General features: G+C 38.2%; 1 protein-coding gene across 9 annotated transcripts in view; it reads right to left on the bottom strand.

The window, feature by feature from the left end:
* The window catches only part of ENOX1 (ecto-NOX disulfide-thiol exchanger 1), a 618,533-nt gene that overhangs the window by 316,732 nt on the left and 274,452 nt on the right, over positions 1-27,349 (bottom strand). The window contains exon 1 of one of the 9 annotated variants that reach the window (XM_036831993.1): positions 3,876-3,895. The exons of the other annotated variants lie outside the window; for them this stretch is intronic. The gene's annotated coding sequence lies outside the window, so the exon portion shown is untranslated. Of the gene's footprint in view, positions 1-3,875; positions 3,896-27,349 lie in introns of those variants that run through there. 9 annotated transcript variants of the gene reach the window in all.

Below are 27,349 nucleotides of genomic sequence, written 5' to 3'. Positions count from 1 at the left end.
TATAAACAGAGAAACATACAAAAGAATTATAAGCTTTTCTCTGTGTTGGGGGTGAGGTCCATTTCATTATAGGCCTACTGTATCTTTCAATTTTTAAAAGTATATATATATGTATATGTATATATATATGCATTTTATTGATAAAAATAAATATTTTTGAAATATTAAACATTTTGAATGTGAAATATTTATTAACATTTAAAAAAATCTATCTGGAAATCATCCCATTAGACTATGCTTCATAGTGTAGCCCTTAGCATTTAAATAACGGTATTTTAGAAATTAAAATAGTACATTTTAAAGTCTCAAATAGAAATGTCTTCTATAAATCCTATCTTATGGCAGGCCATATCACAGAAGTATTTCAGAATACATGACAAAATAGCCTACTTTAGGGACATTAGGTGTTGATGAAATTAAAAAACTGTGGTTAAAATATTTATGAAAAATATATGAGGCGGGTAAATGCCTGTCCTTCGTGACTCTTCATGATGGCATCTGACACATATCAGAGAAAAAGGGGCACCTTGGTCTCTCACTCACTAACACAACAATGAAAAACTCCTTAAACTGGAGCCATCCTGAAATACCCTGAGTCTGTCATTTATTCCCTCTGTGATTGCCAATATATGAAATGACAGTGTCCATCAGAATCAGGGTTTGTGAACTACATCCCTGACTTTCATTTCTAGGTGACAATACCTCCACTATCAAACATGATTAAGCTCAAAAGATTTTAGGTATAGTAGAACACCACAGAATTTATGCCACTTGAAATTTGGGATGTACCTGATGTGGCATGAATTTGAATTTTCTGGATATAATAAACTACTCTGTGATATAGATTTGGAAAAAGTAAAAATGAAGTGAAAAACTTTAAAAGGAGACAAATGTCAAAATATGAAAGACTGTAGAGTCTGTGGATGGTATTCTCATTCATCTTCAAATTTCCTACTATTCCTTCCTCCATGTCCAAACATTTCAAATAAAGAATTTTTCCAATATCATTTGATACAGGCAAACATCTGAAATTCAACAGCAGACTTTAAATAATTCCCATCTTGTAGGAGCTTTAAAAATGAATGCTGGCTTGCTTTTCCTAAAGAAAAAAAATACGCAGGCGCTTTTTTTCCCCCTTCCTGAATGAGAATTTTCCAGCTGCTGCTAAGTTTCCAGACATATGTTCTCAGGGTTGGAGAGTCCTACTACATGTATATTCTTTTTTAGCAAAAATTAGGGCTCGGAAAGGTTGACAAGTAGTAATGGACTTCAGATATCCACTGGAAGTCTTTATGGGAAGAGTTTATCTGTGTGTGTGTGTGTGTGTGTGTGTGTGCGTGTGTGTCTGTGTATACATATACATATACATCTAGAGAAGAGGGAAGTCACCAAAATGTTTTTGCAATGGAATAACAACCAAAAAAATAAATAATATATAAATGTTATAAGATCCCCTTCCTATGAATGAAATCAGAGCTTAAAGAGCCTTGAGATCATGGCATGTGAATTTTCACAAGCCTTCTAGAAACAGGAAAGAATAAGATGTTGCCGCCCTGCCTGCCTGCACTGCCTTTCTGAAGCATTCACATGTAGCAATGGTTGTTACTAACATTATAATTACTACGCAGTCCTCTTAAGTAGATAAGTTCCAGGAGAGTGAGTTCCATGTCTCATTTACTACGGTATCCCATCTTCTGGAAGAGAATCTGACATATAACAGGTATTTTGTAAATTCTGTGCATTAATAACAACCTTCGAATTTTATTGTATTTACAGAGCAAAGGAGCAAGTCGAGGTGAAAGTGCTTTGCAAATTCTCAAACACTCTAAGATGCCAGTGATGGCTGGTGCTATTCTGCATAATCCAATCCCCTGTTGGGGACAGCTCCTAAGGGCTCTGACAAAGCCATTCCCTGCACTTTGAATTCTAATACTGGGCTATAAAAATATATGCACCTACAGAGGTGAGAGACAGAATCATGCAGTTGTTTGGAGTATAAACTCTGGAACCAGGCTGCCTGGGTTCAAATTCCACCTCTGCAACTGACTTACTGGCTGTATGACCTTGAGTGAGTTATTTCACCTCTTTATACTTTGTTGGCTCATCTGTCAGTTGGGAGATGATAGTACCTAACTTACATGGCTGTTGTGAGAATTAAATGGGTTACTTTACATAACTCATTGAAAAAGGGCCTGGCACACAGAAAGCATTAAGTAGTGTTGCTGGTGCTGATGCTACTATTCCTATTATTGGGTTGGCTCAAAAGTTTGTTTGGGTTTTTCCATAACATGGAAAACCCGAACGAACTTTTTGGCCAACCCAATACTACAGGGAAGCGGAAAAAATATGAGGAAATTAGGTCATGTCCATACTGTGATTTTTAAAAAATTTTTTACCAGTGCCATACAAGGATAGAGTTTATATTCCTGAATTCCTCTGAATATTCAACTTGATGCCCTATTCCACATACTTAGCTCCTTAAAGAGCCCAGTGGAACTACAGCTTAGTAAGGTATATGTTTTGGATAAAACATGGATATTAGCTGAGGCATTTAATCATGGAGGCAGCTTCAGGGTCTCTGTTCACCCTGTGCATGTTTTTCAAAGCACATGGCTGGATGTGTTTTCTCTTTCATGAAGGCCTTTTAAAATGATGTGGACAAGACAAGCTTCTTTATACATAAAACTATTTTAATTTTTATTGAGATTTGCTTTAGGAATGTTCTTAGTGTTGGTAAGCTGACACATTTTCTGACAGCAATTTCATTCAGAAGAGCTTAGTTTATGATTATTGTACACATGATGGAGTTTGTGCAGTTACATTTATATTGACTCTTCACTCCATTAGTACTGAAATCCAGATGTCACTTTACTTCAATGCAAACATACCAGATTGACCTGAATTTTTCCAGAGACTTAAAAGGAAAAATCCCAAACAAAACAACACGCCACTTCTGAACCACACTCTGTGCTGTGAGCAAGACCTTTCAGTTAGAACTTACTAAAATTAGGTCAAGGGGTTCTCTTGGGGGGAAAAAAAGTAGTTTGCCAAAGAAATTCTAAAATTTCCAAAATAAAGCATAAAGCAATATGCCATTTCACTGATTCTTATTTATTCTTTTATAGTGCTTTGGGAAATGTCAGACCATTGGTCTGCATCATTTCATCTCCTTGTAGGGGAAAAAACTGTCACCAGCAACTGCTGCTTCAAACTATAATAATCTTGCAGGTTTGTTCTAAGAGATCCCCAGAAATTTCCTTCCCATGGGTGACCATGCTAGTACCCTAGTGTAAAGCTTAGAACTGTGTGTGTGTGTGTGTGTGTGTGAGTGTGATTTATTTATTTATTTGTACTTTTATAAGATCAGGTTGAGCTTTTCTATTACTAGGAGGTGCAAAGATGGCTATTCAGATTTAAACCACTGCAAACAGTTACTTAAAAATCTTTCTAGCAACTAACTGCTGAACAATCATCAACAGGAAGACACCGGAACTCAGCAAAAAAGATACCCCACATACAAAGACAAAGAAGAAGCCACAATGAGACGGTAGGAGGGGTGCAATCACAATAAAATCAAATCCCATAACTGCTGGGTGGGTGACTCACAAAATGGAGAACACTTATACCACAGAAGTCCACCCACGGCAGTGAAGGTTCTGAGCCCCACGTCAGGCTTCCCAACCTGGGGGTCTGGCAACGGGAGGCGGAATTCCTAAAGAATCAGACTTTGAAGGCTAGTGGGATTTGATTACAGGACTTCCACAGGACTGGGGGAAACAGAGACTCCACTCTTGGAGGGCACACACAAAGTAGTGTGCGCACCAGGACCCAGGGGGAAGGGGCAGTGACTCCATAGAAGACTGAGCCAGACCTACCTGCTAGTATTGGAGGGTCTCCTGCAGAGGTGGGGGGTGGCTGTGTCTCACCATGAGGACAAGGACACTGGCAGCAGAAGTTCTGGGAAGTATTCCTTGGCGTGAGCCCTCCCAGAGTCTGCCATTAGCCCCACCAAAGAGCTCGCGAAGGCTCCAGGGTTGGGTCGCCTCAGGCTAAACAACCAACAGGGAGGGAACCCAGCCCCACCCATCAGCAGACAAGTGGATTAAAGTTTTACTGAGCTCTGCCCACCAGAGCAACACCCAGCTCTACCCACCACCAGTCCCTCCCATCAGGAAACTTGCACAAGCCTCTTAGATAGCCTCAGCCACCAGAGGGCAGACAGCAGAAGCAAGAAGAACTACAATCCTGCAGCCTGTGGAACAAAAACAACATTCACAGAAAGATAGACAAGATGAAAAGGCAGAGGGCTATGTACCAGATGAAGGAACAAGATAAAACCCCAGAAAAACAATTAAATGAAGTGGAGATAGGCAACCTTCCAGAAAAAGAATTCAGAATAATGATAGTGAAGATGATCCAGGACCTCGGAAAAAGAATGGAGGCAAAGATTGAGAAGATGCAAGAAATGTTTAACAAAGACCTAGAGAAATTAAAGAACAAACAAACAGAGATGAACAATACAATAACTGAAGTGAAAACTACACTAGAAAGAATCAATAGCAGAATAACTGAGGCAGAAGAACGGATAAGTGACCTGGAACACAGAATGGTGGAATTCACTGCTGTGGAACAGAATAAAGAAAAAAGAATGAAAAGAAATGAAGACAGCCTAAGAGACCTCTGGGACAACATTAAACACAACAACATTTGCATTATAGGGGTCCCAGAAGGAGAAGAGAGAGAGAAAGGACTTGAGAAAATATTTGAAGAGATTACAGTCGAAAACTTCCCTAACACGGGAAAGGAAATAGTCACCCAAGTCCAGGAAGCGCAGAGAGTCCCATACAGGATAAATCCAAGGAGAAACACGCCGAGACACATAGTAATCAAACTGGTAAAAATTAAAGACAAAGAAAAATTATTGAAAGCAGCAAGGGAAAAATGACAAATAACATACAAGGGAACTCCCATAAGGTTAACAGCTGATTTCTCAGCAGAAACTCTACAAGCCAGAAAGGAGTGGTATGACGAAGTGATGAAAGGGAAGAACCTACAACCAAGATTACTCTACCTGGCAAGGATATCATTCAGATTCGATGGAGAAATCAAAAGCTTTACAGACAAGCAAAAGCTAAGAGAATTCAGCACCACAAAACCAGCTCTACAACAAATGCTAAAGGAACTTCTCTAAGTGGAAAACAGAAGAGAAGAAAAGGACCTACAAAAACAAACCCAAAACAATTAAGAAAATGGTCATAGAAACATACATATCAATAATTACCTTAAACGTGAATGGATCAAATGCTCCAACCAAAACACATAGACTGGCTGAATGGATACAAAAACAAGACCCATCTATATGCTGTCTACAAGAGACCCACATCAGAGCTAGGGACACATAGAGACTGAAAGTGAGGGAATGGAAAAAGATATTCCATGCAAGTGGAAATCAAAAGAAAGCTGGAGTAGCAATACTCATATCAGATAAAATAGACTTTAAAATAAAGAATGTTACAAGAGACAAGGACGGACACTACATAATGATCAAGGGATCAATCCAAGAAGAAGATATAATAATTATAAATATATATGCACCCAACATAGGAGCACCTCAATACCTAAGGCAACTGCTAACAGCTATAAAAGAGGAAATCGACAGTAACACAATAATAGTGGGGGACTTTAACACCTCACTTACACCAATGGACAGATCATCCAAAATGAAAATAAATAAGGAAACAGAAGCTTTAAATGACACAACAGACCAGATAGATTTAATTGATATTTATAGGACATTCCATCCAAAAACAGCAGATTACACTTTTTTCTCAAGTGTGCACAGAACATTCTCAGGATAGATCACATCTTGGGTCACAAGTCAAGCCTCAGTAAATTTAAGAAAATTAACATCATATCAAGCAACTTTTCTGAACACAGTGCTATGAGATTAGAAATCAATTACAGGGAAACAAATGTAAAAAACACAAATACATGGAGGCTAAACAATGCGTTGCTAAATAACCAAGAAATCACTGAAGAAATCAAAGAGGAAATCAAAAAATACCTAGAGACAAATGACAATGAAAACACGACGATCCAAAACCTGTGGGATGCAGCAAAAGCAGTTCTAAGAGGGAAGTTTATAGCTATACAAGCCTACATCAAGAAACAAGAAAAATCTCAAATAAACAATCTAACCTTACACCTAAAGGAACTAGAGAAAGAAGAACAAACAAAACCCAAAGTTAGCAGAAGGAAAGAAATCATAAAGATCAGAGCAGAAATAAATGAAATAGAAACAAAGAAAACAACAGCAAAGATCAATAAAACTAAAAGCTGGCTCTTTGAGAAGATAAACAAAAATGATAAACCATTAGCCAAACTCATCAAGAAAAAGAGGGTGAGAACTCAAATCAATAAAATTAGAAATGAAAAAGGAGAAGTTACAACAGCCACTGCAGAAATACAAAGCATCCTAAGAGACTAGTGCAAGCAACTCTATGACAATAAAATGAACAACCTGGAAGAAATGGACAAATTCTTAGAAAGGTATAATCCTCCAAGACTGAATCAGGAAGAAACAGAAAATATGAACAGACCAATTACAATAATGAAATTGAAACTGTGATTAAAAATCTTCCAACAGACAAAAGTCCAGGACCAGATTGCTTCACAGGTGAAGTCTATCAAACATTTAGAGAAGAGCTAACACCCATCCTTTTCAAACTCTTCCAGAAAACTGCAGAGCAAGGAACACTCCAAAACTCATTCTATGAGGCAACCATCACTCTGATACCAAAACCAGATAAAGATAGTACACAAAAATAAAATTACAGGCCAATATCACTGATGAATATAGATGCAAAAATCCTCAACAAAATACTAGCAAACAGAATCCAACAACATATTAAAAGGATCATACGCCATTATCAAGTGGGATTTATCCCAGGGATGCAAGGGTTCTTCAGTATTCGCAAATCAATCAATGCAATACACCATATTAACAAATTGAAGAATAAAAACCATATGATCATCTCAATAGATGCCGAAAAGCTTTTGACAAAATTCAACACCTATTTATGATAAAAACTCTCCAGAAAGTGGGCATAGAGGGAACCTACCTCAACATAATAAAGGCCATAAATGACAAACCCACAGCAAACATCATTCCCAATGGTGAAAAACTGAAAGCATTTCCTCTAAGATCAGGAACAAGACAAGGTTGCCCACTCTCACCACTATTATTCAACATAATTTTGGAAGTCCTAGCCACAGCAATCAGAGAAGAAAAAGAAATAAAAGGAATACAAATTGGAAAAGAAGAAGTAAAACTGTCCCTGTTTGCAGATGACATGATACTATACATAGAGAATCCTAAAGATGCCAGCAGAAAACTACTAGAGCTAATCAATGTATTTGGTAAAGTTGCAGGATACAAAATTAATGCACAGAAATCTCTTGCATTCCTACACACTGATGATGAAAAATCTGAAAGAGAAATTAAGGAAACACTCCCATTTACCATTGCAACAAAAAGAATAAAATACTTAGGAATAAACCTACCTAGGGAGACAAAAGACCTGTATGCAGAAAACTATAAGACACTGATGAAAGAAATTAAAGATGATACCAACAGATGGAGAGATATACCATGTTCTTGGATTGGAAGAATCAATATTTTGAAAATGACTATACTACCCAAAGCAATCTACAGATTCATTGCAATCCTTATCAAATTACCAATGGCATTTTTCACAGAACTAGAAGAAAAAATCTTAAAATTTGTATGGAGACACAAAAGACCCCGAATAGCCAAAGCAATCTTGAGGGAAAAAAACAGAGCTGGAGGAATCAGACTCCCTGACTTCAGACTATACTACAAAGGTACAGTAATCAAGGCAATATGGTACTGGCACAAAAACAGAAATATAGATCAATGGAGGATAGAAAGCCCAGAGATAAACCCATGCACCTATGGTTGCCTTATTTTTGATAAAGGAGGCAAGCATATACAGTGGAGAAAAGACAGCCTCTTCAATAAGTGGTGCTGGGAAAACTGGACAGCTACATGTAAAAGAATGAAATTAGAACACTCCTTAACACCATACACAAAAATAAACTCAAAATGGATTAGAGACCTAAATGTAAGACCAGACACTATAAAACTCTTAGAGGAAAACATAGGAAGAACACTCTTTGACATAAATCACAGCAAGATCTTTTTTGATACACCTCCTAGAGTAATGGAAATAAAAACAAAAATAAACAAATGGGAACTAATGAAACTTTAAAGCTTTTGCACAGCAAAGGAAACCATAAACAAGACGAAAAGACAACCCTCAGAATGGGAGAAAATATTCATAAATGAAGCAACTGACAAAGGATTAATCTCCAAAATATAGAAGCAGCTCATGCAGCTCAATATCAAAAAAACAAACACCCCAATCCAAAAATGGGCAGAAGACCTCAATAGACATTTCTCCAAAGAAGACATACAGATGGCCAAGAAGCACATGAAAAGCTGCTCAACATCACTTATTATTAGAGAAATGCAAATCAAAACTACAATGAGGTATCACCTCATGCCAGTCAGAATGGCTATCATCAAAAAATCTACAAATAATAAATGCTGGAGAGGGTGTGGAGAAAAGGGAACCCTCTTGCACTGTTGGTGGGAATGTAAATTGATACAGCCACTATGGAGAACAGTACGAAGGTTCCTTAAAAAACTAAAAATAGGACTACCATATGACCCAGCAATCCCACTACTGAGCATATACCCTGAGAAAACCATAATTCAAAAAGAGTCATGTACCACAATGTTCACTGCAGCACTATTTACAATAGCCAGGACATGGAAGCAACCTAAATATCCATCAACAGATGAATTCATAAAGAAGATGTGGCACATATATACAATGGAATATTACTCAGACATAAAAAAAAGTGAAATTGAGTTACTGTAGTGAGGTGGGTGAACCTAGAGTCTGTCATACAGAATGAAGTAAGTCAGAAAGAGAAAAACAAATACCGTATGCTAACACACATATATGGAACTGAAAAAAAAAAACCAAAAAAACCCAGTGGTTCTGAAGAACCTAGGGGCAGGACAGGAATAAAGACACAGATATAGAGAATGGACTTGAGGACACGGGGAGGGGGAAGGGTAAGCTGGGAAGAAGTGAGAGAGTAGCATTTACACATATGCACTACCAAATGCAAAATAGATAGCTAGTGGGAAACAGCCACATAGCGCAGGGAGATCAGCTCGGTGCTTTGTGTCCATCTAGAGGGGTGGGATAGGGAGGGTGGGAGGGAGACGCAAGAGGGAGGGGATATGGGGATATATGTTTACATATAGCTGATTCATTTTGTTATACAGCAGATGCTAACACAACATTGTAAAGCAATTATACTCCAATACAGATGTTAAAAAAAAAAGAATTACCATATGACCTGGCAATCCCACTACTGGGCATATAACCAGAGAAAACCATAATTCAAAAAGACACATGCACCCCAATGTTCACTGCAGCACTGTTTACAATAGCCAGGTCATGGAAGCAACCTAAATGCCCACTGACAGGCAAATGGATAAAGAAGATGTGGTACATATATACAATGGAATATTACTCAGCCATAGAAAGGAACGCAATTGGGTCATTTGTAGAGACGTGGATGGACCTAGAGACTGACATACAGAGTGAAGTAAGTCAGGACGAGAAAAACAAATATTATTGCATATATGTGGAATCCAGAAAAATGGTATAGATGAACCAGTCTGCAAGGCAGAAATAGAGATACAGATGTAGGGAACAAACGTATGGACACCAAGGGGCAAAAGCGGGGAGAGGGGGCAGTGGTGGTGGGATAAACTGGGAGATTGGGATTGACATATATATACTAATATGTATAAAATAGATAATTAATAAGAACCTGCTGTACAAAAGTAAATAAATAAAATAAAATAAAAAATAATAGCTTGTATGTTATGCATATTTTAGAACAATAAAAAAAGAACTTTACCATTAAAAAATAATAATTCTTCCTGAATGAAAGAGCCCTGAAAGCTAATTCTAACTTGCTTTCCTTCTGACTGTGCTATACACTTGTAATTACACATGCTGTTTGAGGCACTTGTACCATTTTGCACAGTTTCATTACCAGATTCAAACCTATTCCATCCTGAGAACAAAAGCTGGCAAGAGGCACTCAAGTGATGAGTGAACAAAATGCAACAGAAAAGCAACAAACTGACGTGGAAATGTCATGTGAGTTGCTGAATGGCACGTAGCTCTAAAGTTTACCAAAATATTTTGAAATACTTTGCCAGTGAGCATGTAATTGACTGAAAGATTTGCCAGCACTCTTCTGGAAATGTCTAACATACTATATAATAAAGAAAACCATTTACAAAAAAAGTTGTATGTTAAATTTTTAGAGAGCTTTCAAAACCAGTGTGCTTCCCCTCCCATTTTTGGCCAAGGAAATAACTGTGATATTATCAGCTTTCATATTTTGATGTTCATACTTTCCTCACTGCCTATCACTTGCATTTTTGCATGGCAGTCAAATAAATCAGTCAATGAACCTAAGCACCTAAGAACCTAAGAAGTACAAATTTCCTGGCTCAAATTGCTATTAGTAAGATTCTGACTCATGAGGTCAGAATCTACCCTTTTAGGTGAGCATCATATTCTTCCATTCATCCATCCACCCATCCATACATCCATCTAGTCATCCATCCATCTATCCATTTTTCTAACAAATATTAGTCAAGTATCTAAGATGTGTCAAGCATTGTGCTGGCTGCCAGAGATATAACAATGAAAAAGACAGAGTTCCTGACATTATGGAATTTACAGTATAGCTTGGAAGACTCACAGTAAAAGGAATAATAATTATACTTTGTGCTAAGTCCTAGGATAAAGAAAGAAGAGCAGGCTAGATAGGAAATAGAGAGAAAGGTCATAAAGGATTCCTAAAGAAATAGCATTTATCCTGAGGCCTTAAGAATAAGTAGTACTAGGTCTGAAAAAAATGAAGGGACTTAGGGACCAGACGGAACAGCACAATGGAGGGTGTGAAGCATTAAAAAAAAAAAACCCTCAAAGAAGGAAGGGCTGGTGTATAGAGAGCAAGCAGAGAAGTGGCAAGAAATAAGACTAGAGAGATGGGCACAGTTTGGGACTATTCCTCTTTTTGCCCTTCTCTGATTATTTATTGTTTTAACCAACACTGGACAGGGTAACTCTAAAGATACTTCAGGGTAACCCTGAAGTAATAATAAACAAGAAAAGTATTATTCCATTATTCTTAACACAAACCTCCCCTTGCAACCCAGTGAACTGTCTATAACTAAACATCAGCAACTATTCATCTACTCGTTCAGGAAATTTGGGGGAGCTTTTAAATGACAGGTCGAGTATCATGACCACATCTCCAAGTGTGATTTATGTTTCCTTTGTGAGACTTATAATGAGAAAAAAGTAATACGAAAGTAATGAATACATTTAAAATCAATATATAAAAAAGGAGAAAAATCACAAGTACTCCTTCAAGTAAACTTCAACAAGTAACAGTTCAACTTCAAGTAAAAGTTCTCCCTTAGCTGTTGATCACATAGTGTGCAAAACAATAGTTTTCAAGGAAAAATAAGGATCTCAACACAAGTATTTTGCATTAATTTATTATATAAACAATTGTTTTCCTAGAATACATCAAAATCTTTAACCATGAAATGCATATATTAATGCAATGCCTGTTTACATACAGACACATTTATGTACACATTTGTATGTGCATATATTTCTCTCTTAGCAGTCAGGGAGAGGAGCAGTAATAACTAGCTTTTATTCTTATATGTTAAATAGAGCAAAAATATCTATTTCATATTCACCTCTAAAGACAAAGAGGTAATTTTGGATTTCAGCTCTTTTTCTTGTTGGATTCTATTAAAATTAAAGTGGAATAAAATAAAATTCAGACCAGTTTTATACGTCCTAAATTTCCAATTGAGACTTTTTTTTTTTTTTTTTTAGTCCTAACTAGTTAGTTGCATCACAGTAAGTCCCTATGGGTAGCTGCTAAATTCCTAAACCAGAAGCAACTATATTTCAGGAACATGTTTATATCTAATACCAAATATGTTTTTATCTTAATAAATTAAAAAATATCTCTCCCATCCTTTCGTTTTTTCCTAAATTCTCTCTTCTCTCTTCACTTTGGCATGTGGACTTGTGGCTGCAGCCAAACGCGTTGGTTGAGAGGGAGTATTAACTGCAATAGCTGGGAGGGAACACTGAACAGTATCTTCCAGCCAACCCTCCTCTGTGTTCTCCCCACCCAAGTTCTGGGTTCTGGCCCCATGCAATTCAAACAGCCTGTTCTAATTAACCCTTCCACATTCAGTTGTCTAAAATGATACGCTGAAATCTAGCATATCAAATGGTAGGCCTACTTTGGCTTAATCTGTAGAACTTTCTTATAACCAGAGCTGTCTAATAATGGGACTGTTTACCTTATAAAGTAGGTACTCCCTTTATCTATGTCTGCTGAGCGCTGGAATATTAGGTAGATAATCACACAACAGAAAGTATAGGTGGATTCCACAGAAAAACATGGCCAGAGGTCCAGCATCCATCACCCTCACCCTCCCCAATCCTAAAATAACCTTGTCATCAGGGCTGAGGCTTCCTGCCTGCCCAACTGTGGGCTGAGGCCCCCTCCCTTCCAGTAACGAGACCACTTCACAATGGTCATCGGTTCACTGGTGCCTTTCAGATACACGTCTCATTTCATTTTCATAGCAGAGCCATGCCAGTATTCACAGACAAATGCACGGATGTTCACAGCTTTAATCCACATGTCCAAGGTCACACAACCAGGAATTGGCAGAGCTGGGACCAGAACACAGGTCTTCTGAGTGCCTACAGGTCACTTGCTCCAAAAGGGAAAAGGCTTAGGCAATGTCTAAAAAGGATTCTGGGACTGTGTGCATGAAAATCACTGATCACTGCAGGTGATTTTTTAAATGCATGCTTCTGGATCCCAGCCAAGAGCTAGGAATTAGATTCTCTGGAGGGTGGGGCCAAGAGTCTGCATTTTAACAAGCTCCCTGGGTAATTCTTCCTCACAGTAGGGTTGGTGGACTGCTGCTCTAAGTCTTTTCTTCCATCTCTAAACTTTCTGGAGGGTTTGTCAGCTTGTCATTAGGAACATTTCTGGGAATTTTTTATTCATCATTTGAGCGTCTTATATGAACAAGTCACTGCCCTGACCCTCCCAGTCTCACATATTTTACTTAACAAATACTTACATAGTATTGCTATTTACTACATGCTAGGCCCTGTTACTTGATTAAATTCTCACCACAATCTCACGTAGGAGACGATATTATCATAATACTCGTGTTATAGATGAGGAAACACATGCACAGAGAGGCTAAAGGGACTGGCCTCAAGTCACACTCAAGACGTGAGTCCAGGCTGTCTGGCTTGAGTCCGTGTGTCAACCATTGCACTAGGCTAGACCTGCAGCTTCAAAACCAAGATTTGCAATCGCCCTGACAGTGCTAGGGGAGCACTGCTCACAACACCTTCAATTTGAGCTTAAAGGAGTAATCAGCTTAGGGTTGCTCCAGGACGTCCCCCTACTCCACGCCCCATGCCGCCACGTGCTCGGTTCCGTCCGCCAGCATGCCCGGTACGCCCCCAGCCCCCTCTTCCCACGGCTAATGCCTTCTCATCCGACAAAACCTGGACACCATCCCTGGATGTCCAGGATGAGTGAGAGTCCCCTCTGCTTCCCTTCCAGGGCCCAGAGCACACTGGCCTCACGGCACTACTGCACTGAGCGACACCCACAGATCTACTCCCATCTTCCACCGGAGACTCTAAACCCCCTCGGGGCAGACATTAAGCCTTATTTATTTTCTGCCGCAGGTGTCTGGTGGTGAGTAGGAGCTCCAGAGATGCTTGTGGCATAGAAGAGTGGTTGTATGCAAAGTAAGGAATGGTTATTCGCTTTATGATAGAATTTACCAAAGGTTTCTAAACCCCTGTGCTCATTTACATACCATTAATTTCTGGACAGCAAGCCTGGAGAACAGAAAGTTAAAGCCACTGCCAATTGGAGATCAATCCAAATTTCCGATAAAATAATCTCTGAAATTATCATTTAAGTCAGTGGGAAATCTTCTATGGACCTATGAAAATGCGAATAAAACTGGTTTTCAGGGACACGCCTGTACACGTTAGTGCATGCTGGCTTCGGTGCTGTAAATGTGTAAGCAGGTGGGGGAAGTGAAGCTTGGCTTGTGAATTTGGTCCTTTCCTCTCCAGCTGGAAGAAGCAAGAAATTTTGAGAGCTCTCTGCTCTCCTGGCTACTGAAGGATCACGTTTCCCAGCTCGGCAATGACCACTGAAGCCACCTAGGGAAAACAAAATTCTTTCGCACAAGAAGAACATAGAGAACAATGGGGAGGGATTGGTTCCTTGGCTCCTGCTTCTAGAAAAGTCTAGTTGGTGTTCTGTCTAACTTGTCTCTCAGTGGCCTAGGACATCAAACAGGATAGTTGCAAAACGTTCTACAGTCTTGGGGTCAGAATAGCCTACATGCCTAGAAAGCCATCCAAGTTGTAATTAAATTCCTCAAACAAGCAAAGCGGCCCCAAACACAATATTAACTTCCCAATCTTACACGGTTTACTAAATTCTTGAGATTGCATACATGCTAAACAGACTCGCTGACATTTTTCTTCCTTTAAAAGAGATTTAGTCTTTTCCCTCACATCAAAGAAACTATATCAAAGAAATACAAAATGGAATTTGTGATTAGTAGAAACAGACCGTATTAATTTTTCCTTCTAAACAATACCCTAAGACGAAAACAGGCTAAAGCCATTATGCTAATTCAGTGATGGAGAGCTCAGATTGCCACACGAATAAACAATGTGTTTCAGATAAAACAGACTATACACTGTACCTCACAATTACATTTTATGGCGGAAAACATATTTATGAAGCTTTTAGCCTGGTAATTTAAGGGAAATGCCCTCAAGTCTTCAAGTCCCTACAAGTTTCATGTGAAACATACAGTTCTATGAATCCTATTACTTTAGGAAATAAAGTCCAGTCAATGTCTTTGAACAAAAAGTTCAGGAGTTAGTGCCCTCTGCCTTTGTTGTAGGCCTGATAGGCCCTAGTGTGGGCCAATTATCTCTGCTCTGCCCCATGGTCAAAGAATGCACTATTATTTTGAATGCACTATTATTTTCCTTCGAAATGGAGCCTATGAGACAAGTCAGGGAGCCCTGATGGCCGATCAAAGAGAGCAGCCCCCAAATAAAACCAATCTAAAGAATGCATTCCTCACTAGGAAGAACTCATCAACCATATCAATAAGGTGTCCTCTCCTTTAAATGCCCTGCCTCCTTCTTTCAGTTCATTCTCAGGAGGTGAGTTGTGAGAACTGATCCAAGCCAGTTTGATCATTCATGGATATTCGATTTCCTTTGATAGGTGAGACTGTCTCTTCTCCCACAGCCTGGCTACAAAACTCGGCCACATATGCAAACATCTACTAGCAAGCAGGCACAACAACAGGTATGTAGTCAGTTCCATGAGAAATCCCTCTTTCTGTTCTTTTTGGTGTTCCAACATCATTTTGGGTCAAAAGTTCAGTGCAGGCAGATATCATGATATTCTAATACAACATTCAGCTAACTCTTTTAGTTAGTTAAGGACAGTTTTGCATACAAGACGGTGCTGATCTATAAACCTATGGTCATGTTCAACAGGTGACTGGCTTTCCCATATTTGGTTCACTAGACTCTAACATCTTGTTCATCCACAAATCTTGAACCCCTTAATTTCACCACTGGGGGAGAAATTCTAAATCCTCCTTGTTGATCAGATGCAAAGATTACCGAAACATTTATCGTAACCATCTCATGAATCTTTCAAATACTAGCAAAAGCCCTGAACTGAATATTCTCAATTAGGAACTTCATATTAGTTTTCCATCATTGTGATGTAGATTAATTCACATACAACACACACACACACCAATTTAAAAGTAGATTATAGAAAACATGACCAAGTAGAATATCCATTCATTTTAACGTTCTTTCATTAAATTTCAGATTGAAATTAGTAATTCTAGGCAATACACGACAAAACTCTCTCTCCTACCCAAGTCGGAAATTCTTGCCAAATCTTACTTCCTTTTCATAGTATATGAAAGACTTGGGGGCCTAAAGAGAGCATGGGTGGAGAATATGAAAAGCCTGGGTGCTAGTTCCAAGTATGCAAATAACCATGTAGTGCCTTGTGGTTAGGAATCTTTGTGCAAAAGTTTCCTCAAGAGGTATTGTCAGAGCAACTGAGATGCATACTAATTCATATCAAATTGCAACAGATTCAACTCAATTCAATTACATTACTGAACACATGTGTGTGTCCCCCAATCTTATCATCCACCATAGATACCACCTCTGACCCCACAGCCTGCAGCACTGCACTAATCACATGCTGGTTTGGGAAACAAAACAAAAACAAAAAGACAACAACAGAAAAAACGTATCTGCCTACTAATAAGGAATATATTCTTTATCAAGGGGGGGGGGTGTCAGTGAACCTAGGACCTCTCTGACCTAAAGTCCCAGCCTACACCCAAAGATACTTGGCCCTAGAAGGCCATTGCCTTGGACAAACATGAATAGAAGTTTGAGCTTAAAGACTGAAAATATAAATTGTCCAATACTGTATTTCTACTGTATTTTAATCATTTATTTGTAAGACTAGCTCCTCTGCTGGACTAGGAGCTCCCTGAGGTCTGGGACTATGTCCTCAAGGCCTAGCTCAGTTTGGCAGATAGAGCAAGCTCATTACGTGCTTGTCGAATACACAGAAAAATTAGTGCTACGAGGCAAGAGAGTTGCCCCCAAATGAAGTATGAATTTTTAAGCTGATGTGGCATTTAAGTATTTATAAGAAATCATGGAGGCTGATTAGTATAGCATCACGAATAGAATCAAATCCTAAGTATCTGACAATTTATTTGTGGACCAGAACATTTGTGAGGGCTTGTGGTTATCAAGGTGAGGCCACCTTCTGAGAAGTCAGAGGCTGATGCTCATTGGCATATACATCAAAGTTCTTGAATTAGGAGGAGAAACTCTATTTAAAAATAGGGAAATTGAAAAAAAATGAGTCTTGTATTAATGAGATTCAGATAATTCAATATTTTACTACTAAACCACAGAGATCTAGATTACTAGGGAAAAGCAATTGCTTTGAGTTCACCACCACTCTGGATAAGCCAGTGTTAGCTTAATGAGCTTTCTGTGTACTGGGCTTAATAAAAAATTGTATTAGCGTTTCATACAAATGAGGTAGAGTTGATGAATTACTCATAATGAAGGAAAATAACCTCTAATCCATTTTAATAATTCCCTTATTTCAAAAAATAGAAATTTATCCCTAAGCACACAGAATCCTAGAAGATGATACAAGCCTAGAGAAATGAATTGATTTGCTGAAGTCACATAGCTAATTAATGATGGAGGTAAGATTAGAATCAAGGTCTGCCAACTCCTTGTCTGGTGTACTTTCCACCACCTCAGTGGTTCTCAAATGGTGCTCTGTGGAACTCACCAGGCACCCAGAAGTGGGGCGCAGGGAGGCCTGGAGAGCAGAGTTCCACTGTTTGCCTCATGCTTTCTTTTCAGGTAGAGCCACTGGGCTTTTAGTGCTTTAGTATACAGATTTGTGGATTTCATGCCATTAAAAAAACTACTATATACAACTACCATCATGCCATAAAAGAAGAAGGGATATTTTGTTACTAAAAACATTTAGTATTAAAGAATCTCAGAATAAATGGAGATTCTTGATAAAACACAATACTGTCCTACATTTTTCTCATTTCCCTATGGATCACAGAACAAAAGCCAAACATGGAAAGCCACTGTTCTGTAGACCTGCGTTTGGGAAGCAACAGTTTTGTGGGAAAAACATAGAATTTTGGGTCTCAACCACATCACAGTAGCAGGGCATCCTTGAGTGAGTTGTTTTGTTCTCTGCATTTTATCCATAAAGGTCAATAATAATTCCTGACCCACAAACTGCAGGGGTTCTTCCTTCACAAAACATCGAGTCTGGTTATTCTCAAAACGTGGCCTCAAGACTACCTTACAAAAGCAACGTCTGAGGTGCATATTAAAAACCCACGTTCCTTGGCCCTACCCTGGATGAGGCTCTCAGAAAATGAGGTCTAGCTCTAAGAGATGTGGGTTAGAAGGCGGGAAAACCTAGGTTCTTATTTTGTCAATGGTGGTGTACCATATCTGCTCAATCCCTGTAGAGGCTGGTGGTCAGATTAAAAGGATGGAATTCCTTTGAAAATCTGCACTAACTAGGAGATAACTAAAAAGGGGAACGTGAAAAGGAGGACAAGAAGAAGAAGGGCCAGAATAAAGAGGACATCACTTATTCTCACAGTTGCTATTTTCCCATCTGACAAAGATTGTGAACGGGATCAGTGACTTTTTAACCACCCCCCCACCCCCTTTGCAGTTAAGCTATTTTCAAGCAGAATCTTTCGAGGAAAAAAAAAATCTTCCAACAGATGCAAAGCTGCTCGGGTAGAAGTGACCAGGGACCCTGTCCCTTGAGCCCCCTCTCTCAGACACCCTCCACCCTCCAGGTAGTCTCTGAGGTCCCCTACACTGGACGATAACAGAAATACCCGCTCTCTGAAATGTCATTCTGGCTCTAGAGAAGGTAAATCTAACCATTAAGCATCAGTCATCAACCAATGCCACTGGCTCGACTATAATTAGCACAGAAAATGTAGCCACTCAATCATCGGATTCTCCTTCTTAATGAGGGATTCACGTGCAGGTGAAGTGGCTGGCATGGCACACCACAAACACAATCAATGAGAAGACCCTACCCTTAACATTTTTTTTTTTAAATCCATTACTCTTCTTCCCACCAGCAGTGCACAAGTGTTCCATTTCTCCACATCCTTATCAACACTTGGTATTTTCTATTTTGTTTGGTTTTTTTTGATACCAACCATTCTAAAGGGTGTGAGGAGATACCTCATTGTGGTTTTGATTTGCATTTCTCGAATGAGAAGTAATGGTGAGCAACTTTTAAACTTGTTGGCCATGTGTATGTCTTCTTTGGAGAAAAGTCTATTCAAGTCCTTTGCCCATTTTTTTAAATTAGGTTGTTTGTTTTCTGTTGTTATTTTTGAGTTGTAGGAGTTCTTTATATATTCTGGATATTAATCCCTTATCAGATATATGATTTGCAAATGTTTTCTCTCATTCAGTGGGTTGCTGAATAATATATATTTTTAATTCCTTGGATTGACTGGTGTCCTCTTAACCTGTCCGTAATTTATTTTGGATGGTGTACTGCTAGAGAAGAGAGATGGCTCTGTTAGTCTGATTCGTGCGGTTCTTAGCAAACAATACTCTATGCAGGCTTGACGCCTAAAGTTTTTTGAGGATGATTATGAAACAACGTAGGATACTATTTGGTATCACTCTTCTTTCAATAATGGCCGACAAATGGAAGTACAACTGTTAATTAAAAGCACATAATGTTGCCTGATTATGAATAAAATGTCCCAGCTCACTAGAGCATAATTTCTACAGCATTAGTGGAGAATTAACTAGCTTTATTAAAGATTGGAGGACTAGTCACTTTTTCATCATCCTTTAATTAAAACCTCTACATCTTGCACTTAAAAGTCTTTGTTTCTTACCCATTATTTTCATCCTTTATTCTGGCCTTGAAAAAAGAGGATGAAAAAAATTTTTTTAATTAATTTATTTTTGGCTGCGTTGGGTGTTCGTTGCTGCGCGTGGGCTTTCTCTAGTTGCGGCGAGCGGGGGCTACTCTTCGTTGCAGCGCGTGGGCTTCTCATTGCGGTGGCTTCTCTTGCTGTGGAGCACGGGCTCTAGGCGCACAGGCTTCAGTAGTTCTGGCTCGTGAGCTCTAGAACACAGGCTCAGTAGTTGTGGTGCATGGGCTTAGTTGTTCCGCGGCACGTGGGATCTTCCCAGATCAAGGCTCGAACCTGTGTCCTCTGCATTGGCAGGTGGATTCTTAACCACTGCACCACCAGGGAAGCCCGGATGAAAAATTTTAAAAAGCACGAAAGTTTCTAAACGAGCTTTTTATGCTCTGTAATAATAGAAAGGCATAGTTTTCTAAAATACTGGTAAAAAGTTAAGATTTTAATGTTCTTTGAACTAGAAGACCAAGGAGAAGAGAAGAAAAGAAAAGCAGTGGTCAGCAGAACAGTTTGGATTTAAAGTTCTTTTATAGTCTAAAATAAATTTATGTTCATAAACAATTTCTCCCGACTTCTGTACTCACACTAACTGAAAGGTACTATAGTTCAGGGGTACAAGTTCAAAGTCCTGAAGCAGAAAATCATCCAGTTACAGCACAGCTTACTTTACATTCTTCTTAACTTGGAATTTGCTTTGAAGTAAATGGGAGGGCAGGACATAACCTCCCTCAACCTTGGGTCTCTTCCCCTCCCAAAGACCTACCCTTGAGTGCCTGGCACAGTACCTGATGCAGAGCAGACACTCAATAAGTGTTAAGTAAACTAATAATTTAAATATATTAGCGAGGATTTGTGGGGTATTATGTGCCAGGCTTTGTGCTGTGTGCGCCACAGCCATGATGTCACAATCCCAGGGACAGCTGTTGTCACTTCACAACCACTATACTATACTCAATTCTATATTTCTCCCCATAAACCCCAGTTATGGACTTTCTCTCCACTGAAAATTCTACTGTATGCTTCTTAAGGAAAGGAGAACTGACTTGGTATTTTTTTATATTGATTTCAGGACCCTCATTTCTCAATCCTTTTATATAAGTACAGTTTATTAAGCTTGTTTCAGCCCAGCTGGGAAGAAATCTAGAAACAATGTATTTTTTGGTTTCATCCTTTGCCACTGAATTTGGCCTGATGCATCTTGCAAGAAATACAAATGGATATGATGTATGTGATAAAGAATCTGAGTGATGGAGAGCAGTAAGCAAGGCAGCTAACTTTCTACACCAGAATTATTATCCATACGATTAAAATATAAAGACACCTGAATTTATCTTTTCTGTTTATGCTGTTTGAGTCCCATTAAGTCCATGTTTCTGCTTTCTTCTAAATATTGTTTTCCATATTTCAAACGTCTAATTAAGTAAACACAATGTAAAGTGAGATGATATACTGTTTGGAAAACCATAAAATTATAGAGTAGATAGGTTTCCATTATAATCCAATTTTCACTCTGTCATAATTTTCCCAAAGGGTTTCCCTTTGGGGTTGAAGCTTTCTAAGCTTGGTTTCAGCTCAAAACTGAATGTTTTGATTCACGTGAATTTGGAGAAGACTCAACTCCACCTTTTCTCTGCTGATCATATGTGTTTGTTTCCTGTAAAAGTAGATCAGGCTTCATTTCCCTTTTGCTGACGTAACTTCTGCAAGACCCCCTCTCCTTCTGAATTCTTGACCACTTAATTACTTAAGTCACGTAAATGGCGCAGAAGACTAGTGAGACGACGTTCTTGGCTCAACACCAGCCCCCCAATTCTACCCCTTGCACATTGCACCCCCTAGCATATACCCTCTCTCTATACATAGGACTGTTGTCTTACTACAGACACCCAGAACTGCTGGATCAAATGGAATGCAGATTTTAAATAGTAATATATGCTGCCACACTATCTTCCAAAATGACTGCACTAAATTATTATAATTTCACCCAAAGTACATATATGAGAGTACCTATTCCCTATATTCACCAACATTGAATTTTATCAATCCATTGGATAAAAATTTCTGCACTGTTACTTAATATAAAATTCCATCCTTGTTATGAGTTTGGATATTTTATTGTTCATTTTTTAATTCTGTCACTCATTTGCTTTTCATTTTGTTGTGTTAGATCTAGAAGTTATTTTTTGTAGAAGGTTGGGCATCTCTAAAAATATCTTTATGGTACCTTCATGTTTGAGATTTCTGGGTTCAAAATAATTTTCCATGACAATTTAATGTTTTAAACTTCACTATATTGCAGAATCCAGGGTGGCCAAAAAAAGTCTGCTAACAATGCTTTCTTTCTTTTTTAGGTAGCTTTCTTTTTCAACTTTGGGGACAGAATTCTTTCGTTACCCTATCCTAGGAGTTCTGAAATTTCATCAAGATACACCTAGGTATCGGTTGTTTTCCTTTCATTTTGTTGGAAATTGGCCAAACCATTTAATCTCAAGACACAAGTCTATCTCCAATTTAGAGAAATTATCTTCTGCTATTTCTCTGATAATTTCTTTGATTATTTTCTATTTTCTCTGCTCCCTTCTAGAACTCCTAGACAATAAATGTTTGACCACCTGGATTGATTTTCCATGCCCCTACATTTCTCTCATGCCTTCATTTTCTGTCTCATTGCTTTGGATTTGGGGAGGAGTGCCTTAACTTCCCAAATCACCATTTGGCATTCAGCATTTTCATTCTGTTATTCAGTTACTCCATTCATTTTTTTTTTTTCCTTTAAATTTGGGAACTTACATGTTTGCCAGTATCTCTTTCTGGTTCTCTGACTCTACTATTTCTTTTTTCTTATTTTTAAGTTTAAGCAATATCATGTTCTCCTACACTTGAAATTGTCTTTAATGAGGTTAGAGTATGCAAAACTTGATTCCCAAACTACATGTACTCTAATAAGGCACTTGAGTTTAGGTTGCTTAATGCAGAAATTGGGGAGAATTCTGTAACACTATTGTATGCTTACCTAAATAGTGAATTATGGTGCTACTAATAATAACAGTAGTTAATATATGTTGAAAATTTCCTGCTTTGTAAAGTATTTTACATGTATTAGCTCATTTAATCCTCATAGAAACCCTGTTACTCCCATTTTACAGAAAAAGACATTGATAGAAAGAGACTAATTACTACTGGTAATTATATTACTAGTGATCACTAGTAATACGAAATACGACTACTAGTATTATTGTTACTATTACTATAATACCAAATACTACTACTAGAAGTAGAGGAGCCAGGTTTGATCCCCAGCAGAGTATCTCCAGCACCCACTCAATTAAAAAAATCAATAGTCTAACAGTTGTTTGCACAACTATTAAAACAACAAATAATTAATGCAGCTGTCACACTAAGCTGTCCAACCTGTACTAGTCTGAATTTAGATGCCAAGAATGTCTCTGACTCAGTATCCCTCTGAATCAACCACTGAAGCTAGGACAACCCTCCTGGATATAGGTTACATTTTAATATCCATCTAATATTTCATGTGGCGTGTGAGCGAAGACTATCTTGGAGTAGACAGGAAATAACTAAACAAAGCATCCTATGTTCATAGTATTTCAAACAATACCTATCAGCTTTCATAAATCATCTGCTTCAATGGAGGTAACAAGCTTGACATAGATATTGTTAAGAACTGAAGTATATAATCAGAGTAGACACGATGTTTGGGGGATTTACTCTGTGATAGAAAGAGTACAATTTCTCCAAAAGAATCAAAGCTGCACAAAGGAAAGGTGCTGCCATTCAATTATTTCTCACTGATCACTTCTGATAGGAAGCCACCTGGGAGTGACCCTGCAGAGCCTACCTGTGTTAAAAGGCCCTCAGCTAGAGTTCATCATACAAGTGATGCTAAGAAATTAAAATTACACGGCTTGGAAAATGGCTGTAGCTGAGTGCCAACCAGCAGAAATCTCTCTTATGCAGACATAATGCATCATCAGAATTTGAAAATCATTATCTTGCCACATTAGCCCTAAGTGGTGTGTAGAATCAACCAGGTTGAGAATGATTAAAGTTAAAAGAGTGTAGTTACAGCGAAAATAACAACAAATGAAACTACCTAAAGTACCACTGGCTATTTTTAAATCTTTAAGAACAAACAGGAATTTGCTAAATTATTAAAATCAAATTAGCATAATTTAGGATCTAAAATTATTAGAGTGTTAATGCAGTGATTACATTTCTTTAAAGTCGGTTAATGAAAAATCACTGTTACTTCCTGTTTGGAAGAAACTGCATTAACTAATATCATCGGGTACCATTTAGATTAGCCAGTTCATTTCCATAGGAGCCAAAATTTGTATCAGTAATACGAATGCTAATATTTTATATATAATTAGGATGAAAGCTCTTGGCCATATACAATAATAAGTAGAAAAATGAATTTTCTACTACTCTATTCAAAATATATATACAAATGAATTAAAAACTAAAATGAACAGGAAGTAAAAACAAGTAAGTTCTAGTGATCTGTTGTACACACTGCCTACAGTTTACAACTCTGTATTGTACACTTAAAAAGTTAAGAGGGTAGATCTCATGTTACGTGTTCTTACACCACAATAACAATTTTTTAAAGGAGTTAAAACAATCTTCTGAAGGTAATGGGACTACAAGAGGTTTTGCATTTTGGTTAAAATTTCAAAATATTTAATTTCTATCATATTAAAGACTGAATCAATACCTGTTCTGTTACAAAACATTTTGTGTAAGAAATTCTATAAAATAAACAAAAAAGAAAATAAAATGACCCCTAATTTTTCCATCCTGAGATATTATCATTGTTCAACAGTTTGATATACACTTTCCAGTTTTTCTCTTTACTAGAATATTTTTATTTAAGAAATGGGACAATTTTCTGTGTCCCTTTATCACTAATAGCCATGGACTTTTCCCCATGTTTTAAAATGTTTTTCCATAACAGCAGTTCTCAAAGTATGGACTGCAGACTCCTAAGTGTCCCCTGACATTCTTTCTTTGGATCTGGGAAGTCAAATCTATTTTCATAATAATACTAAAATGTTATTTGCCTTTTTCACCATGTTGACCTTTGCACTGATGGGGCAAAGGCCATCGTGGGTAAAACTGCTGTAGCCTTAAAAAAAAATCAAAGCAGTTTTTGAGTGTGGTACAGTATCAGAGAACAATATCCACAATTATTTGAGAAGGCTATTGAAATACTCCTCCCATGTATGTGTGGGATGGGATTTTCTTTATATTCTTCAACTGAAACATATCATCAAACAGATTGAATAGTGAAGTAGGTACAAGAATCCAGATGTCTCCCATTGAACTAGTCAAGTAAGATATTAAAGGGATTCGCAAAAATCGAAAAGAACACTTACTGTCCTCACTAGTATTTTTGGTTTTGAAAAATATATTTTCCAAAAAGTGTGTGATTTAACAGGTAATATGCTTAATGTTGCTTATATATTATTTTTTATATATATTTTTTTCTATTTAATTTCTAATACAGTAAACATTGATAGATATAAATCACATGAACAAAAGTTCTTTGGCATCCTCAGTCATTTTGAAGGGTGTAAAGAAGCCCTGAGACCAAAATATTTGGGAAAGGACTTTTATCAAAAGCATAGTGGTCTTTTTAATGGGCATGCCTTAAAGTATTTAACACCAGAATATACAGTTCTTGAAAGCAGGGACTACTAGGTAAATCCTAAAGGGCCTGGAGAGGGAGCTACAGCTCGTGGCAATCCTGTCCTTCCCCCAGGGATGGGCAGATTGAAGACAAAAACCAAAGGCTAAACTTCCCTCGGCTGTTTAGACAACCACATTACTCTCCTGCTTAGCTTTTCTCTCTTCTCAAAATTTTGTCTAATTTTTCTAGGATTTACACAGAAATAATGTTCAAAGAAGGTGAAATACAAATTTATTTCAGAAAGCCAAATGACGTTTTCCTTGAACTCACCTTACACTTCTGATATCTTTACATTTCTGATAGTTTTTTTAAAAATTTCTGATCGATACTCAATCAGGTTGAGTCCTGAGCACCTTAGCTTGGTCACTTACTCCCCTCCTATCTTCACGGCCTCTCAGTCAAATACTGGAGACCTGAATGGCCCTTAATGAATTAGAAGGATTATTTAAATCAGTCTTTCTTTTTTTTTTTTTTTTAACAAGGTTAAGAATATATTTATAGTACTAAGAACTCATGGCCTAGTTTATCTATTTTGCAAATCTGGATTTTCTTAAATCAGGATTATCCACGCTGAATAATTGATTGTTTTAAAAAATTAATCTAGAATTTAAAGAATGTCTGCTCAGAGTCCAAAAGCATAAAAATTCCATAAGGGCTTCCCTGGTCATGCAGTGGTTAAGAATCTGCCTGCTAACGCAGGGGACACGGGTTCGAGCCCTGGTCCAAGAAGATCCCACATTTCGTGGAGCAACTAAGCCTGTGCGCCACAACTACTGAGCCTGCGCTCTAGAGCCCGTGAGCCACAACTACTGAGCCTGCACGCCTAGAGCCTGTGCTCTGCAACAAGAGAAGCCACCGCAATGTGAAGCCCACGCACCGCAACAAAGACCCAACGCAGCCAAAAAATAAATAAATTAAATAAATTTTTAAAAAATTCCATAAAATGCCATTCTCTCATGCATTAATATTGCTTTTTTTTCATTTATTTATTTATTTATGGCTGTGTTGGGTCTTCGTTTCTGTGCGAGGGCTTCCTCTAGTTGTGGCAAGCGGGGGCCACTCTTCATCGCGGTGCGCGGGTCTCTCACTATCGCGGCCTCTCTTGTTGCGGAGCACAGGCTCCAGACGTGCAGGCTCAGTAATTGTGGCTCACGGGCCCAGTTGCTCCGCGGCATGTGGGATCTTCCCAGACCAGGGCTTGAACCCGTGTCCCCTGCATTGGCAGGCAGATTCTCAACCACTGCGCCACCAGGGAAGCCCTTAATATTGCTTTTAATGAATTAAATATATACAGAGTTAGCCGCATTAATCTCAAATGGTCTCTGGGGGGCTTACCTAAGTAACTTTAAACACGACTATACTCCCTAAAATGTGTTCCGCAGTACTTAGGAATTTTCATTGTTATAGAGGCACTTGAGTACCTATTTAAAGTAGTCTTGGTATCCACGCCAGAAGGCTAAAGAGAGTAGAACTAAAGGACAGTACAGCCACATGAGGTTCTAAAACTGTGAACACTGGAGCTGCAGATCCTTACTGTAGTGCCCAATGAGTACGGGACTCCTTATCAATGATTTTCAAATGTGAAAGTTGAATTTTCTCTCCAAAAATGTATACTGGATCTTCCTATTTTAAATCACACCACACCCTTCTGTCCAACTCACCCTTTCCATTTTACGAGTCAACCACAAACAGACTTAGAGTCCTCAATAAACAGAGATTCTCAAGAAACCTAAGAGTGGGGTATGAAACAATCCACTTGGGTCCTCTTCCCAGCTTCCTGTGGGCCTGGGATACTTGCATTTGGCCAGGTCTTGTGTTCT

The sequence above is a fragment of the Balaenoptera musculus genome, chromosome 18 (genome assembly GCF_009873245.2).
Source record: "Balaenoptera musculus isolate JJ_BM4_2016_0621 chromosome 18, mBalMus1.pri.v3, whole genome shotgun sequence".
NCBI classification, from domain to species: domain Eukaryota; kingdom Metazoa; phylum Chordata; class Mammalia; order Artiodactyla; family Balaenopteridae; genus Balaenoptera; species Balaenoptera musculus.
Note: the sequence above shows the minus strand (reverse complement) of the source record. Positions and strands in the feature narration are given on the sequence as shown.